The following is a 12,962-nucleotide window of genomic DNA, read 5'->3' on the forward strand; positions in this document are numbered from 1 at the left end:
ATGCATTTAAAACACACAAGACTGGGTTTTTACAAACTGATCTCTGCTGTGTGTTGGTTCCTTTGGGAAGTTGCAACTATGTTTAGATTCAGCAATTAGAAACACATTTCTTCTAAAAGCTGCCTTTGGACATTCCAGAGTGGATGGGAGTACAGGATGTAAAGAGAAATGTCTGGCTCTAAAACAAAAACGGAGCTATCTAGCACAATGGTTGTCAATGTGTGCATTCAACTGACAGAGTTACACTGATCTGTATTTCACCAGTTCAGAAACCCTTTCTTTGTAGAATGTAGAAACAGTCATTTCCAGCCCTATACTGGCATATAAGAGTTAGCAGTAAGAATGCGTTTAAAACACAAAAGACCCGCTTCTTAGAAACTGATCTGCTGTGTGTTGGTTCCTTTAAGGAAGTTGCAACTATGTTTAGATTCAGCCAGTTAGAAACACATTTCTTCTAAAAGCTAGGTTTGGACATTCCAGAGTGGATGGGAGTACAGGATTTAAAGAAAAATATCTGGCTCTAAAACAAAAACAGAGCTATCCAGCAGAATGGTTGTCAATGTGTGCATTCAACTTACAGAGTTAAACTGATTTGTATTTCACCAGTTCAGAAACCCTTTCTTTGTAGAATGTAGCAACAGTGAATTATAGCCCCATAGTGGTATGTAAGAGTTAGCAGTAAGAATGCGTTTAAAACACAGAAGACCTGCTTCTTACAAACTGATCTCCTGTGCCTTGGTTCCTTTTAGGAAGTTGCATCTGTTTAGATTCAGCGAGTTAGAAACACGTTTCTTCTTCTTCTTCTTTTTTTTTTTTTTTTCCGGGGGGGAGACCGAATTTCGCTCTTTTTACCCAGGCTTGAGTGCAATGGCACAATCTCGGCTCACTGCAACCTCCTCCTCCTGGGTTCAAGCAATTCTCCTGCCTCAGCCTCCTGAGTAGCTGGTATTACAGGCATGCACCAACATGCCCAGCTAATTTTTTGCATTTTTAGTAGAGACGGGGTTTCACCATGTTGACCAGGATGGTCTCGATCTCTCGACCTCGTGATCCACGCGCCTCGGCCTCCCAAAGTGCTGGGGTTACAGGCTTGGGCCACCGCGCCCGGCCAGAAACACGTTTCTTCTAAAGGCTGCATTTGGACATTCCAGAGTGGATGGGAGTACAGGCTGTCGTGAAAAATATCTGGTTCTAAAACAAAAACGGAGCCATCTAGCAGAATGGTTGTTAATGTGTGCAATGAACTTACAGAGTTAAACTGATGTGTGTTTGCAGCAGTTCAGAAACCGTTTCCTTGGAGAATGGAGATACAGTCATTTCCAGCCCTATAGTGGCATGTAACAGTTAGCAGTAAGAATGCGTTGAAAACACAGAAGACCTGCTTCTTACAAACTGACCTGCTGTGTGTTGGTTCCTTTTAGGAAGTTGCAACTATGTTTAGATTCAGCCAGTTTCAAACACATTTCTTCTAAAAGCGACCTTTGGACATACGAGAGTGGATGGCAGTACAGGATGTAAAGAGAAATATCTGACTCTAAAAAAAAAAAAAAAAACGGAGATATCCAGCAGAATGGTTGTGAATGTGTGCTTTCAACTTACAGAGTTAAACTGATTTGTATTTCACCAGTTCAGAAACCCTCTCTTTGGAGAATGTATAAACAGTCATTTCCAGCCCTATGCTGAACACCACCACCATGTCCAATGCTACGGTCAATAGTAGCATTCGGCCTGTCTTTGGAGGGACCATCTACCGCCCTCCCGTGTCTCGACTTCCTCCTTCCGGCAGCAAGCCAGTCGCTACTTCCACCTGTTCAGGGAAGAAAACGCCCCGTGCCGGCGGGCAGGGAGCCGACAAGGGGAACCCGGAGCTCAGTGGCAGCATCCTGAGGTGCGAGAACTTTCAAAGGCTTCGACAGCTGATGCTCCTCCTGGCATCCTCAATTCAACCCACATCCGGTCCTGAGAAGCCCTGAGCAGTCAACCAGCTGTGGCTTCCTGTGCCTCGACTGGACCTCATTTTATCAGGGAGGCTTTAGTTTTTCTTGAGCCTAGGTGTGCTCAAAACCCTAGCCTTGGACAGGCTCCGTGACCATGGGCCTATTTAGAGATGTCATGAGGGTTACAGATGAAAATCCACCACAGGTTTAGTGGTCCTACGAGACTTCGTTTTAACAGTTTATGGCAGAAAGTGCGAATTTTCGCATACGGGGCCTGACTTCTTCTCTACCATAGATTCTACTTCCTGAAGTGTGATCAAAAGCTTGTTTTACTTCACCACTGTGTAGGAAAATTATTAACTGTGCCCATCCCTAAGGTAATTCTGGCTTGAGGACTTGTAATTAGTAATTAACATCTTTCTTGTTTAGGGATGTTCAATTAGTGCTTTGGCTGTCAGCTTTGCTCTCCCCTGAAGGCTTGTCCCCACCACACAGGACAGCCTTCTTCCTGATGAGAATGGCTGTGTGTTTCCCAAGTTGAGATGGCCTGCCCTACTACTGCCAAAGAGGTGACAGGAAGGCGAGCACTGCTCTGTTAGATCGTGTTCAGTTCTGTTGCGGAGTGCAACGCCCTTCGTGGGCGGTATGTATGTATGAACACACGTGCTTGTTGGAACTCTTTCTTTGGCATTTGTCCCTGGCTCCAGTCTCCCCCTTTCCGGGCCTGCTATGCCCGAGTTCTTCTACCCCTGCAGTTGCCAGCCGCGTCGGGAGGCTGTTTGCTCCGATGGGTTGGGTTATCTTTGTCGTGGAGATCTGGAACTTTGCACATGTCACTACGAGGGAGTTGTTTTTACTCTAGCATCTGCGATGAGGTGCCCTCTTGACCAACCCTCTCGATCACTACTCTTCCTCAAGCACTATTATTTATTCTTCCTCCTTTTTTTTTTTAAGCTGACAAAAAAAATACTACTTTATTAGTGGCTTCTACAAGATTAGAATACATAGAAAAGTACAAATAAATGCCAGTTCATTTGGGCAAAAATAAACGACAGGAAAGGCAAAGATGCAACACTCAACCCCGCACGGATGACACGCTGGAGCTGACAAAGCACACGCGTTTTAAACGGTTTTCCGAGTCACATGTTAGAACACGTAGGAAACTGGTTCTCCTTATTGTTTGCTTCGATTCTGCCGTTCCTTGCGCGCCACCTCCTCCTCCTCCTCCTCCTCCTCCTGGCGCTTCTCATAGTGGGCAAAGTCGTCGAAGATGGAGGTCGTGTCGTGTGCTTGTAGGAGCTGATGATTTTCAGCACCTGCTTTGCTTTTTCTAAGGGCATCTCCTGGGTGTCCCGGGAGTTTGTGACGGGTTTGTTGTCGTTGTGCTCCAGTCTGATGTGCCGCAGCTGGTTATTGGGCACGTCCTGAACAGAAATCCACTTGACATCAAACTGCCCCTTCCACTGGTCCTGAGACCAGACCCCAGCAATGGTGCCGTAGTCCACGGGGGACTCCATCTCGGCCACCCCACAAAAATGCCCGCTCCCGTTGACGCTGAAGAGCAGGTAGACAGGCCCCTTGCTGCTCATGCAGCGGAAGGCGCCGTCCAGGCGCGTGTTACCGTGCTCCGTGTGCACCGGATGGAGTACTTGATGGAGCGGTGGATGTCCTCGGAGTAGCTCTTGATGATGAACGCACGCCCGCTTTTCAGATTCCAGTTAAACTCTTTAGGGTAACAGCTGTGAGCAGCCTTCAGTTTTTCAAGGACGGGGTGGGATTCGACGCCAGGCATATAAGAATTAGCAGTAAGAATGCGTTTAAGGCTGGGCGTGGTGGCTCAAGCCTGTAATCCCGGCACTTTGGGAGGCCGAGGCAGATGGATCAGGAGGTCAAGAGATCGAGACCATCCTGGTCAACAAGGTGAAACCCCGTCTCTACTAAAAATACAAAAAATTAGCTGGGCATGGTGGCACGTGCCTGTCATGCCAGCTACTCAGGAGGCTGAGGCAGGAGAATTGCCTGAACCCAGGAGGCGGAGGTTGCGGTGAGCCGAGATGGCACCATTGCACTCCAGCCTGGGTAACGAGAGCGAAACTCCATCTCAAAAAAAAAAAAAAAGAATGCGTTTAAAACACAGAAGACCTGCTTTGTACAAACTAATCTACTGTGTGTTGGTTCCTTTTAGGAAGTTGTATCTATGTTTAGATTGATTGAGTTAGAAACACGTTTCTTCTAAAAGCTTCCTTTGGACATTCCAGAGTGGATGGGAGTACAGGCTGTAATGAGAAATATCTAGCTCTAAAACAAAAACGGAGCTATCCAGCAGAATGGTTGTCAATGTGTGCATTCAACTTACAGAGTTAAACTGATTTGTATTTCAGCAGTTCAGAAACCCTTTCTTTGGAGAATGTAGAAACAGTCATTTCCAGCCCTATAGTGGCGTATAAGAGTTAGCAGTACGAATGCATTTAAAACACAGAAGACCCGCTTCTTGCAAACTGATCTGCTGTGTGTTGGATCCTTTTAGGAAGTTGCAACTATGTTTAGATTCAGCGAGTTAGAAACACATTTCTTCTAAAAGCTGCCTTTGGACATTCCAGAGTGGACGGGAGTACAGGAAGTAAAGAGAAATATCTGACTCTAAAACAAAAACGGAGCTATCCAGCAGAATGGGTGTCAATGTGTGCATTCAACTTAGAGTTAAACGGATTTGTATTTCAGCAGTTCAGAAACCCTTTCTTTGGAGAATGTAGAATCAGTCATTTCCAGCCTTATAGTGGCATATAATTGTTAGCAGTACGAACGCGTTTAAAACGCAGAAGACCTGCTTCCTACAAACTAATCTGCTGTGTGTTGGTTCCTTTTAGGAAGTTGCATCTATGTTTAGATTCAGCGAGTTAGTAACACAGTTCTTCTAAAAGCTGCGTTTGGACATTCCAGAGTGGATGGGAGTACAGGCTGTAATGAGAAATATCTAGCTCTGAAACAAAAAAGGAGCTATCTAGCAGAATGGTTGTCAGTGTGTGCATTCGACTTACAGAGTTAAACGACACCTCCGGGACAGAAGAATATGGTGGGTGCAAGTTCGGAGGTGAGGCGGGTACTTTGCTAGAGCCGAGGAGTTCAAGACCAGCCCAGGCATCAGGCTGCAGTGCATTCGTCTGGCCAAGGCCCATGGCAGCCTCCACTTCCCGACCTCAGGCAATCCTCCCACCTTGGGCTCCAAAAAAGCTGGGACTACAGGCGCCTGCCGTCACGATGCCCGGAGAACTTTTTTTTTTTTTTTTTTTGCGACGGAGTTTCGCTCCCGTTGCCCAGGCTGGAGTGCAATGGCGCGATCTCGGCTCACCGCAAACCTCCGCCTCCTGGTTTCAAGCTATTCTCCTGCCTCAGCCTCCCGAGTAGCTGGGATTACAGGCACGCGCCACCATGCCCAGCTAATTTTTGTATTTTTAGTAGAGACGGGGTTTCACCTTGTTGACCGGGATGGTCTCGATCTCTTGACCTCATGATCCACCCGCCTCGGCCTCCCAAAGTGCTGGGATTACAGGCTTGAGCCACCGCACCCGGCCAGAAACACATTTTTTCTAAAAGCTGCTTTAGGACATTCCAGAGTGGACGGGAGTGCAGGATGTAAAGAGAAATATCTGGCTCTAAAACAAAAACGGAGCTATCCAGCAGAATGGTTGTCAATGTGTGCATTCAACTTACAGAGTTACACTGATTGGTATTTCACCAGTTCAGAAACCCTTTGTTTGGAGAATGTAGCAACAGTCATTTCCAGCCCTATACTGGCATATAAGAGTCAGCAGTAGGGAGAGAGATCCAAGATCGCTGATCACTAGCAGCTCGGGATTGTAGCTCCCGGTGTAAGCGCAAAGAACGAGAGGACGCCACACCTTCACGTGAATTCTTGTTGCTCACGCACCAGGAGATTCCCGGCGGAGGAGCCCCACGGGTCGCCAGCGCGATTCTTGTGACCGGCGAGGCGGTTTGGCCGGCGCCTCGGAGCGACGGTTCTTGGTGCAGAGTCGGAAAAGCACCGTCGATCTTAACGCCGCTGATTTGGTGGGCGCAGTGGGTTGCTCAGATTTCGGCGCTGAGAATCGGTAAGTTGGACGTCCACTCAGGAACCCAATTACAAAGACGGTGAATACAAAGACCACAGATGGATAAATTTATAACGAAGGGAGGAAAACAACCAAAAAAGGCTGAGAATGCCGAAGATCAGAACGCTTCTCCTTCGGGGGGCGGGGGGATCACAGTTCCTCATCAGCGACGGAACAAGGCTTGATGGAGAACGAGTGTGTTCCAATTACAGAAGCAGGCTTCAAAATGTGGATAATGAGAAACTTCTGTGAATTAAAAGAACTTGTTTTAACCCAATCTAAAGTAACTAAGAACTTTGAAAAAAGATTTGACGAAATGTTAACAAGAATACACAATTTAGAGAGGAATATAAGTGAATTGATGGAGCTGAAAAACACAATAGGAGAACTTCGTGAAGTATGCACAAGTTTTAACAGCCGAATTGATCAAGCAGAAGAAAGGATATCAGAGGTCAAAGACCAACTCAATGAAATAAAACAAGAAGACAAGCCGGGCGCGGTGGCTCAAGCCGGTAATCCCTGCACTTTGGGAGGCCGAGGCGGGTGGATCATGAGGTCGAGAGATCGAGACCATCCCGGTCAACATGGTGAAACCCCGTCTCTACTAAAAATACAAAAAATCAGCTGGGCATGGTGGCGTGTGCCTGTAATCCCAGCTACTCAGGAGGCTGAGGCAGGAGAATTGCCTGAACCCAGGAGGCGGAGGTTGCGGTGAGCCGAGATCGCGCCATTGCACTCCAGCCTGGGTAACAAGAGCGAAAACTCCGCCTCAAAAAAAAAAAAAAAAAAAAGAAAAAAAAAAGAAGATTAGAGAAAAAAGGATAAAAAGGAACGAGCAAAGTCTCCAAGAAATATGGGACTACGTGAAAAGACCTAATCTACGCTTGATAGGTGTACCTGAATGTGACGAAGAGAATGAATCCAAGCTGCAAAATACGCTTCAGGATATTATTCAGGAAAATTTTCCCAGCCTAGTAAGGCAGGATAATGTTCAACTCCAGGTAATACAGAGAACACCACAGAGATATTCCTCAAGAAGAGCCACTCCAAGGCACATAATCATCAGATTCATCAGTGTTGAAATGAAGGAGAAAATACTAAGGGCAGCCAGAGAGAAAGGTCAGGTTACCCACAAAGGGAAGCCTATTAGACTCACAGCAGATCTCTCAGCAGAAACCCTACAAGCCAGAAGAGAGTGGGGACCAATATTCAACATCCTTAAAGAAAAGAACTTTCAACCCAGAATTTCACATCCAGCCAAACGACGCTTCACAAGTGAAGGAAAAATAAAGTTTTTTGTGAATAAGCAAGCACTCAGAGATTTCATCACCACCAGGCCTGCTTTAGAAGAGCTTCTGAAAGAACCACTACGCATAGAAAGGAACAAACAGTATCAGCCTTTCTAAAAAAATTATGAAAAAGAGCATCAATATAATGAAGAATTTACATCAAATAATGGGCAAAAGAGCCAGCTAATATTAAATGGCAGTATTAAACTCACATATATTATTATTAATTCTAAATTTAAATTGACTAAAACCCCCAATCCAAAGACAGACAGGCAATTTGAATAAAAAACTAAAACCCAACAGTATGCTGCATCCAGACCCATCTCACATTCAAGAATGCACAAAGACTCAAAACAAGGCATGGAGAAAGATTTACCAACCAAACAGAGAGCTGAAGTAAATAAATAAAAAGCAGAAGTTACACTTAAGCAACAAAGATCAAAAGACGCAAAGAAGGACATTATATAATGATAAAAGGATCAATGCAACAACAAGAAGAGCTAAAGATCCTAAATATATACGCACCCAATACAGGAATACGCAGACATACAAGACTTATAAAGAGACTTAGACTCCCACATGATAATAGTCGGAGACTTCAACATTAATATTAGACAGATCAGTGAGACAGAAAATTAACAACGATATCCAGGACTTGAACTGAGATCTGGAACAAGTAAATGTAATTAACATTTATAGAACTCTCCACTTTAAATATACGAAATATACACTCTCATCAGTACCACATCATATCAACTTAGAAGTTTAAACGAAATGTTGGTTGTCTCCTTGTTTGTTATTCTCTTCCCTCATTTTCTTTCATGTCTCCATTATTAAGGACAATTATAGGCATGCCCGTATTTAGACTGCATTCTAACCCGGGCAATAAAGCAATACCCCCATCCTCTCTCCCTCGTCCTCTTTCTCTTTCTTTCTCTTCTTTATTCTTTTTCTTTCTTTCTTTTTTTTTTTTTTTTTTTTTTTTTTTTGAGACGGAGTTTCACTCTTGTTACCCAGGCTGGAGTGCAATGGCGCAATCTCGGCTCACCACAACCTCCGCCTCCTGGGTTCAGGCAATTCTCCTGCCTCAGCCTCCTGAGTAGCTGGGATTACAGGCACATGCCACCATGCCCAGCTAATTTTTTGCATTTTTAGTAGAGACGGGGTTTCACCATGTTGACCGGGATGGTCTCGATCTTTTGACCTTGTGATCCACCCGCCTCGACCACCCAAAGTGCTGGGATTACAGGCTTGAGCCACCGCGCCCGGCCCCCTATTCTTTTTCTTATAAAAGGAAAAAAAAAAAAGAGAGACTTTCCCTCTCTGTCTCTCTCTCTCCACACACACACATGCACACACACCTAAACACACAGTCACACACACACACATCTGTTTATCCATTTCTACATATTAGTCTTTCCTCACAAGCTGTGCTTTTAATATAGACACACATGATTTCATATGAAGCCGACTTCCATAACACTGATTTCAACGTAGAACGATTGTGCTATCTGCAGCAAAGCAGCCCATGGCCGAGTCATGGAGAGGCGGAGAAAAGAGGCAACGGCATTCTCAGGCCTGTCAGGCCTTGTACCCTGGGTTGGGGTGGAAGAACTCATCAGCGACGCAGCCTGGCTGGAGTGGGGGACGGCCCCAGCCCTGACAGTGCAGGAAAATTGAGGGCTTCCTTTACCCTGGTCTTGAACACTCTGTCCTCAGCACTGAGTCTGTTGTCCTAGGTCAATGTCATCATCGACCTCCTCCACTTGCTGGAGCCCAGGGAAGCTCTGGAAGGCTGAGCTCCTGACTGGGGCTGAGACCTGCCCTGGGATTCAGAGCAGACTCGTCCCAGCCGAGCAGATGTTGAGGCATTTCCTGGCTGTCCGGGCAGCAGGACCCCAGTGACCCTCGATGTTGCTGGTGTTTTCTGAGAGTGGAGATTCTGCCTCCTGGAGACTCAATCCTGAGGACTGCTGGGTCAGCACAGGCCGAGACATGACTTCTGGAGGGACGGAGAAGTGCAAGACCCGTTTCTTAGAACCTGATGTGCTGTGCGTTGGATCCTTTTAGGAAGTCGCATCTATGTTTAGATTCAGCGAGTCAGAAACACGTTTCTTCTAAAAGCTGCGTTTGGACATTCCAGAGTGGATGGGAGTACAGGCTGTAATGAGAAATATCTGGCTCTAAAACAAAAACAGAGCTATCTAGCAGAATGGTTGTCAATGTGTGCATTCAAGTTACAGAGTTAAACTGATGTGTGTTTGCAGCATTTCAGAAACCCTTTCTTTGGAGAATGTAGAAACAGTCATTTCCAGCCTTATACTGGCATATTAAAGTTAACAGTAAGAATGCGTTTAAAACACAGAAGACCCGCTTCCTATAAACTGATCTGCTGTGCTTTGGTTCCTTTTAAGAAGTGGCAACTATGTTTAGATTCAGGCAGTTAGAAACAAATTTCTTCTAAAAGCTAGGTTGGGACATTCCAGAGTGGACGGGAGTACAGAATGTAAAGAGAAATAATCTGACTCTAAAACAAAAGCAGCTGGGCGCGGTGGCTCAAGCCTGTAATCCCAGCACTTTGGGAGGCCGAGGCGGGTGGATCACGAGGTCGAGAGATCGAGACCATCCTGGTCAACAAGGTGAAACCCCGTCTCTACTAAAAATACAAAAAGTTAGCTGGGCATGGTGGTGCGTGCCTGTAATCCCAGCTACTTAGGAGGCTGAGGCAGGAGAATTGCCTGAGCCCAGGAGGCGGAGGTTGCGGTGAGCCGAGATCGCGCCATTGCACTCCAGCCTGGGTAACAAGAGCGAAACTCCGTCTCAAAAAAAAAAACAAAAAACAAAAGCAGAGCTATCCAGCAGAATGGTTGTCAATGTGTGCATTCAACTTACAGAGTTAAACTGATTTGTATTTCAGCAGATCAGAAACGCTTTCTTTGGAGAATGTAGCAACAGTCATTTCCAGCCCTATACTGGCATATAAGAGTTAGTTTAAAACACAGAAGACCCGCTTCCTATAAATTGATCTGCTGTGCGTTGGTTCCTTTTAGGAAGTTGCAACTATGTTTAGATTCAGCGTGTTAGAAACACGTTTCTTCTAAAAGGTGCGTTTGGACATTCCAGTGTGGATGGGAGTACAGGATGTAAAGAGAAATATCTGGCTCTAAAACAAAAACGGAGCTATCCAGCAGAATGGTTGTCAATGTGTGCATTCAACTTACAGAGTTAAACTGATTTGTATTTCAACAGATCAGAAACCCTTTCTTTGGAGAATGTAAAAACAGTCATTTCCAGCCCTATACTGACATGTAAGAGTTAGCAGTAAGAATGCGTTTAAAACACAGAAGACCCGCTTCTTACAAACTGATCTGCTGTGCGTAGGTTCCTTTTAGGAAGTTGCAACTATGTTTCGATTCAGCGAGTTAGAAACACATTTATTCTAAAATCGACCTTTGGACATAGGAGAGTGGATGGGAGTACAGGATGTAAAGAGAAATATCTGACTCTAAAAAAAAACGGAGCTTTCCAGCAGAATGGTTGTCAATGTGTGCATTCAACTTACAGAGTTAAACTGATTTGTGTTTCAGCAGTTCAGAAACCCTTTCTTTGGAGAATGTAGAAACAGTCATTTCCAGCCCTATATTGGCATATAAGAGTTAGCAGTAAGAATGCGGTTAAAACACAGAAGACCAGCTTCTTACAAACTGATCTGCTGTGTGTTGGTTCCTTTTAGGAAGTTGCAACTATGTTTCGATTCAGCGAGTTAGAAACACATTTCTTCTAAAAGCTGCCTTTGGACATTCCAGAGTGGATGGGAGTACGGGATGTAAAGAGAAATATCTGGCTCTAAAACAAAAACGGAGCTATCCAGCAGAATGGTTGTCAATGTGTGCATTCAACTTACAGAGTTAAACTGATGATGCCCTGATTTTCGGCATCATCATGACCATTCTGATGATCATCATTCCAATCCTGATTCTGCAATCCTATCAGTAGATCCAGAGGAATCACCGGGGACAGGGGCTCTGCTCGTGACCTGTCTCCCTCCCTGGTATCCAGATTCCATCGCTCGCCCTGTCCCCAGCCCATCCCGTATCAACCCTTGACCCTCACACACTTTTCTACACTGGTTCAATAAAGTGCACGTGCTCCTGGAAAAAAAATAAAATTAAAAAATAAAACTCAAAATAATAAAGAAGAGAAGCGTCACTGGGAAGTTTTTATTTTATTTTATTTTATTTTATTTTTTTAATCCATGCAACCAGTCTTATTTATGCATAATTGAGAAAACACAGGCCTAGAGAGGTTATGAAACTTGTCTACAGTTACACAGCTTGTGAAGGGCACAGCCACGATTTGAAACCAGGCAGCTTTGCTCTCGGCGACATCAGTGGGCTGCCTTTTGGTAAATTCAGGACATGAGGAGCAGAGGAGGAGGGGCAGGGCAAGGGTGCAAGGTGGGGAGGGTCTGAGGGAGGCCGATGGGAGAGGACAGAAAGATCAACCGATCGGCACTGGCTTGAGTCTGGCTGGTAGGCCTAAGCCCAGGGGCCCTGGGTGCATATGGCCCCAGGAAGCACGCTCCCCATTCCCTTCCTGCTCCTTCCTTCTTAAGGGCCTCTGCCCATGGTTCCCCTGGAGAGCCAAGCGGGGGTCTGCCAGGCAGCGTGCGTGAACACGCACGGGTGAGGGTGACTGGGGCATCTGCCCACCTGATGTACACAGACGTTGCACTTGTCACGGAAGCCCATCTCGTGGCCATCCTCGCCCTCAGGAGAGCGGCACACGTCACAGACGACATCCTCATCACACTCGATGCCCAGCCCCTCCTGCGTCTCGATGGCCCTGGCCCTATTCTCGTGGCACAGGGTCTCCAGCTCCTCCTGCACACGTTCCAGCGTCAGCTCATCCAGCTCTGGCCTCTCCATCTCCTGCAGTTCTGAGTCGATGAGCTGCAGCCAGTAGGCGTCCGTCTCGTCCGGGTCCTAGCGGCTGCCTCCTGGCCAATCCGGCCGGGAGCCCTCCCCGAGCGTGGGGCTGCTTGGGGATGCCCGGGCAGGGGGGCCTTCCAGAGGTGGGAGGGTCCTCACCAGGGGCTCTGGGATGGCCTCTGCCCCGGCAGGCACCTGCACCCCTTTCTCCCATTCCTGTCGCCATGGGTCTGCCAGGAGGCAGGAGTCATCCGGGCTGAGCTGGTGTGAGTCCGGGATCCTCATGGCTGTGATGACATCTGTCCGGAAAACCTCCGAGGGCTTCTTTTCGTGCTGTCGGGGCCAGCCCGGCTTGGTGCTGCTGGGCAGGCTGGAGCATCTCGAGGCGGATGTAGATGTCGCGTGACTGTCAGTGGTGGCAGAGTTGTCACTGCTGATGGGGTCTTTTCGCCTCTTCTCTTCCGTCTTGCTCCGCGGTCCCCCCCTTGAGGGGCGCTGCCCGCGGCTCTGCGCCGCTGCAGGGACCGGCGCGGGAAGGAGGCTCCCGAAGCCCGGAGCTCCCGGGGGCCGGCGCGGGAGGGCGGGGGGCGCTCATCCATCCGGGGTCGCGGCCAGGGAGGCGGCGGGGCCCGTGGCGTCCCCGCTGGGGACAGTCAACCCGCCAGACCTGAGCGGGTGCCACTAGGAGTGGGCGCA

The 12,962-nt window shown here is 47.1% G+C and overlaps 1 pseudogene; it reads right to left on the bottom strand.

Annotated features, from left to right (window-relative positions):
- Nucleotides 1-2,866: 2,866 nt before the first annotated feature.
- Nucleotides 2,867-12,551, bottom strand: LOC141583162 (YTH domain-containing family protein 1 pseudogene; annotated as a pseudogene).
- Nucleotides 12,552-12,962: the final 411 nt, after the last annotated feature.

The sequence above is a fragment of the Saimiri boliviensis genome (assembly GCF_048565385.1).
Source record: "Saimiri boliviensis isolate mSaiBol1 chromosome 16 unlocalized genomic scaffold, mSaiBol1.pri SUPER_16_unloc_1, whole genome shotgun sequence".
Taxonomy (NCBI): domain Eukaryota; kingdom Metazoa; phylum Chordata; class Mammalia; order Primates; family Cebidae; genus Saimiri; species Saimiri boliviensis.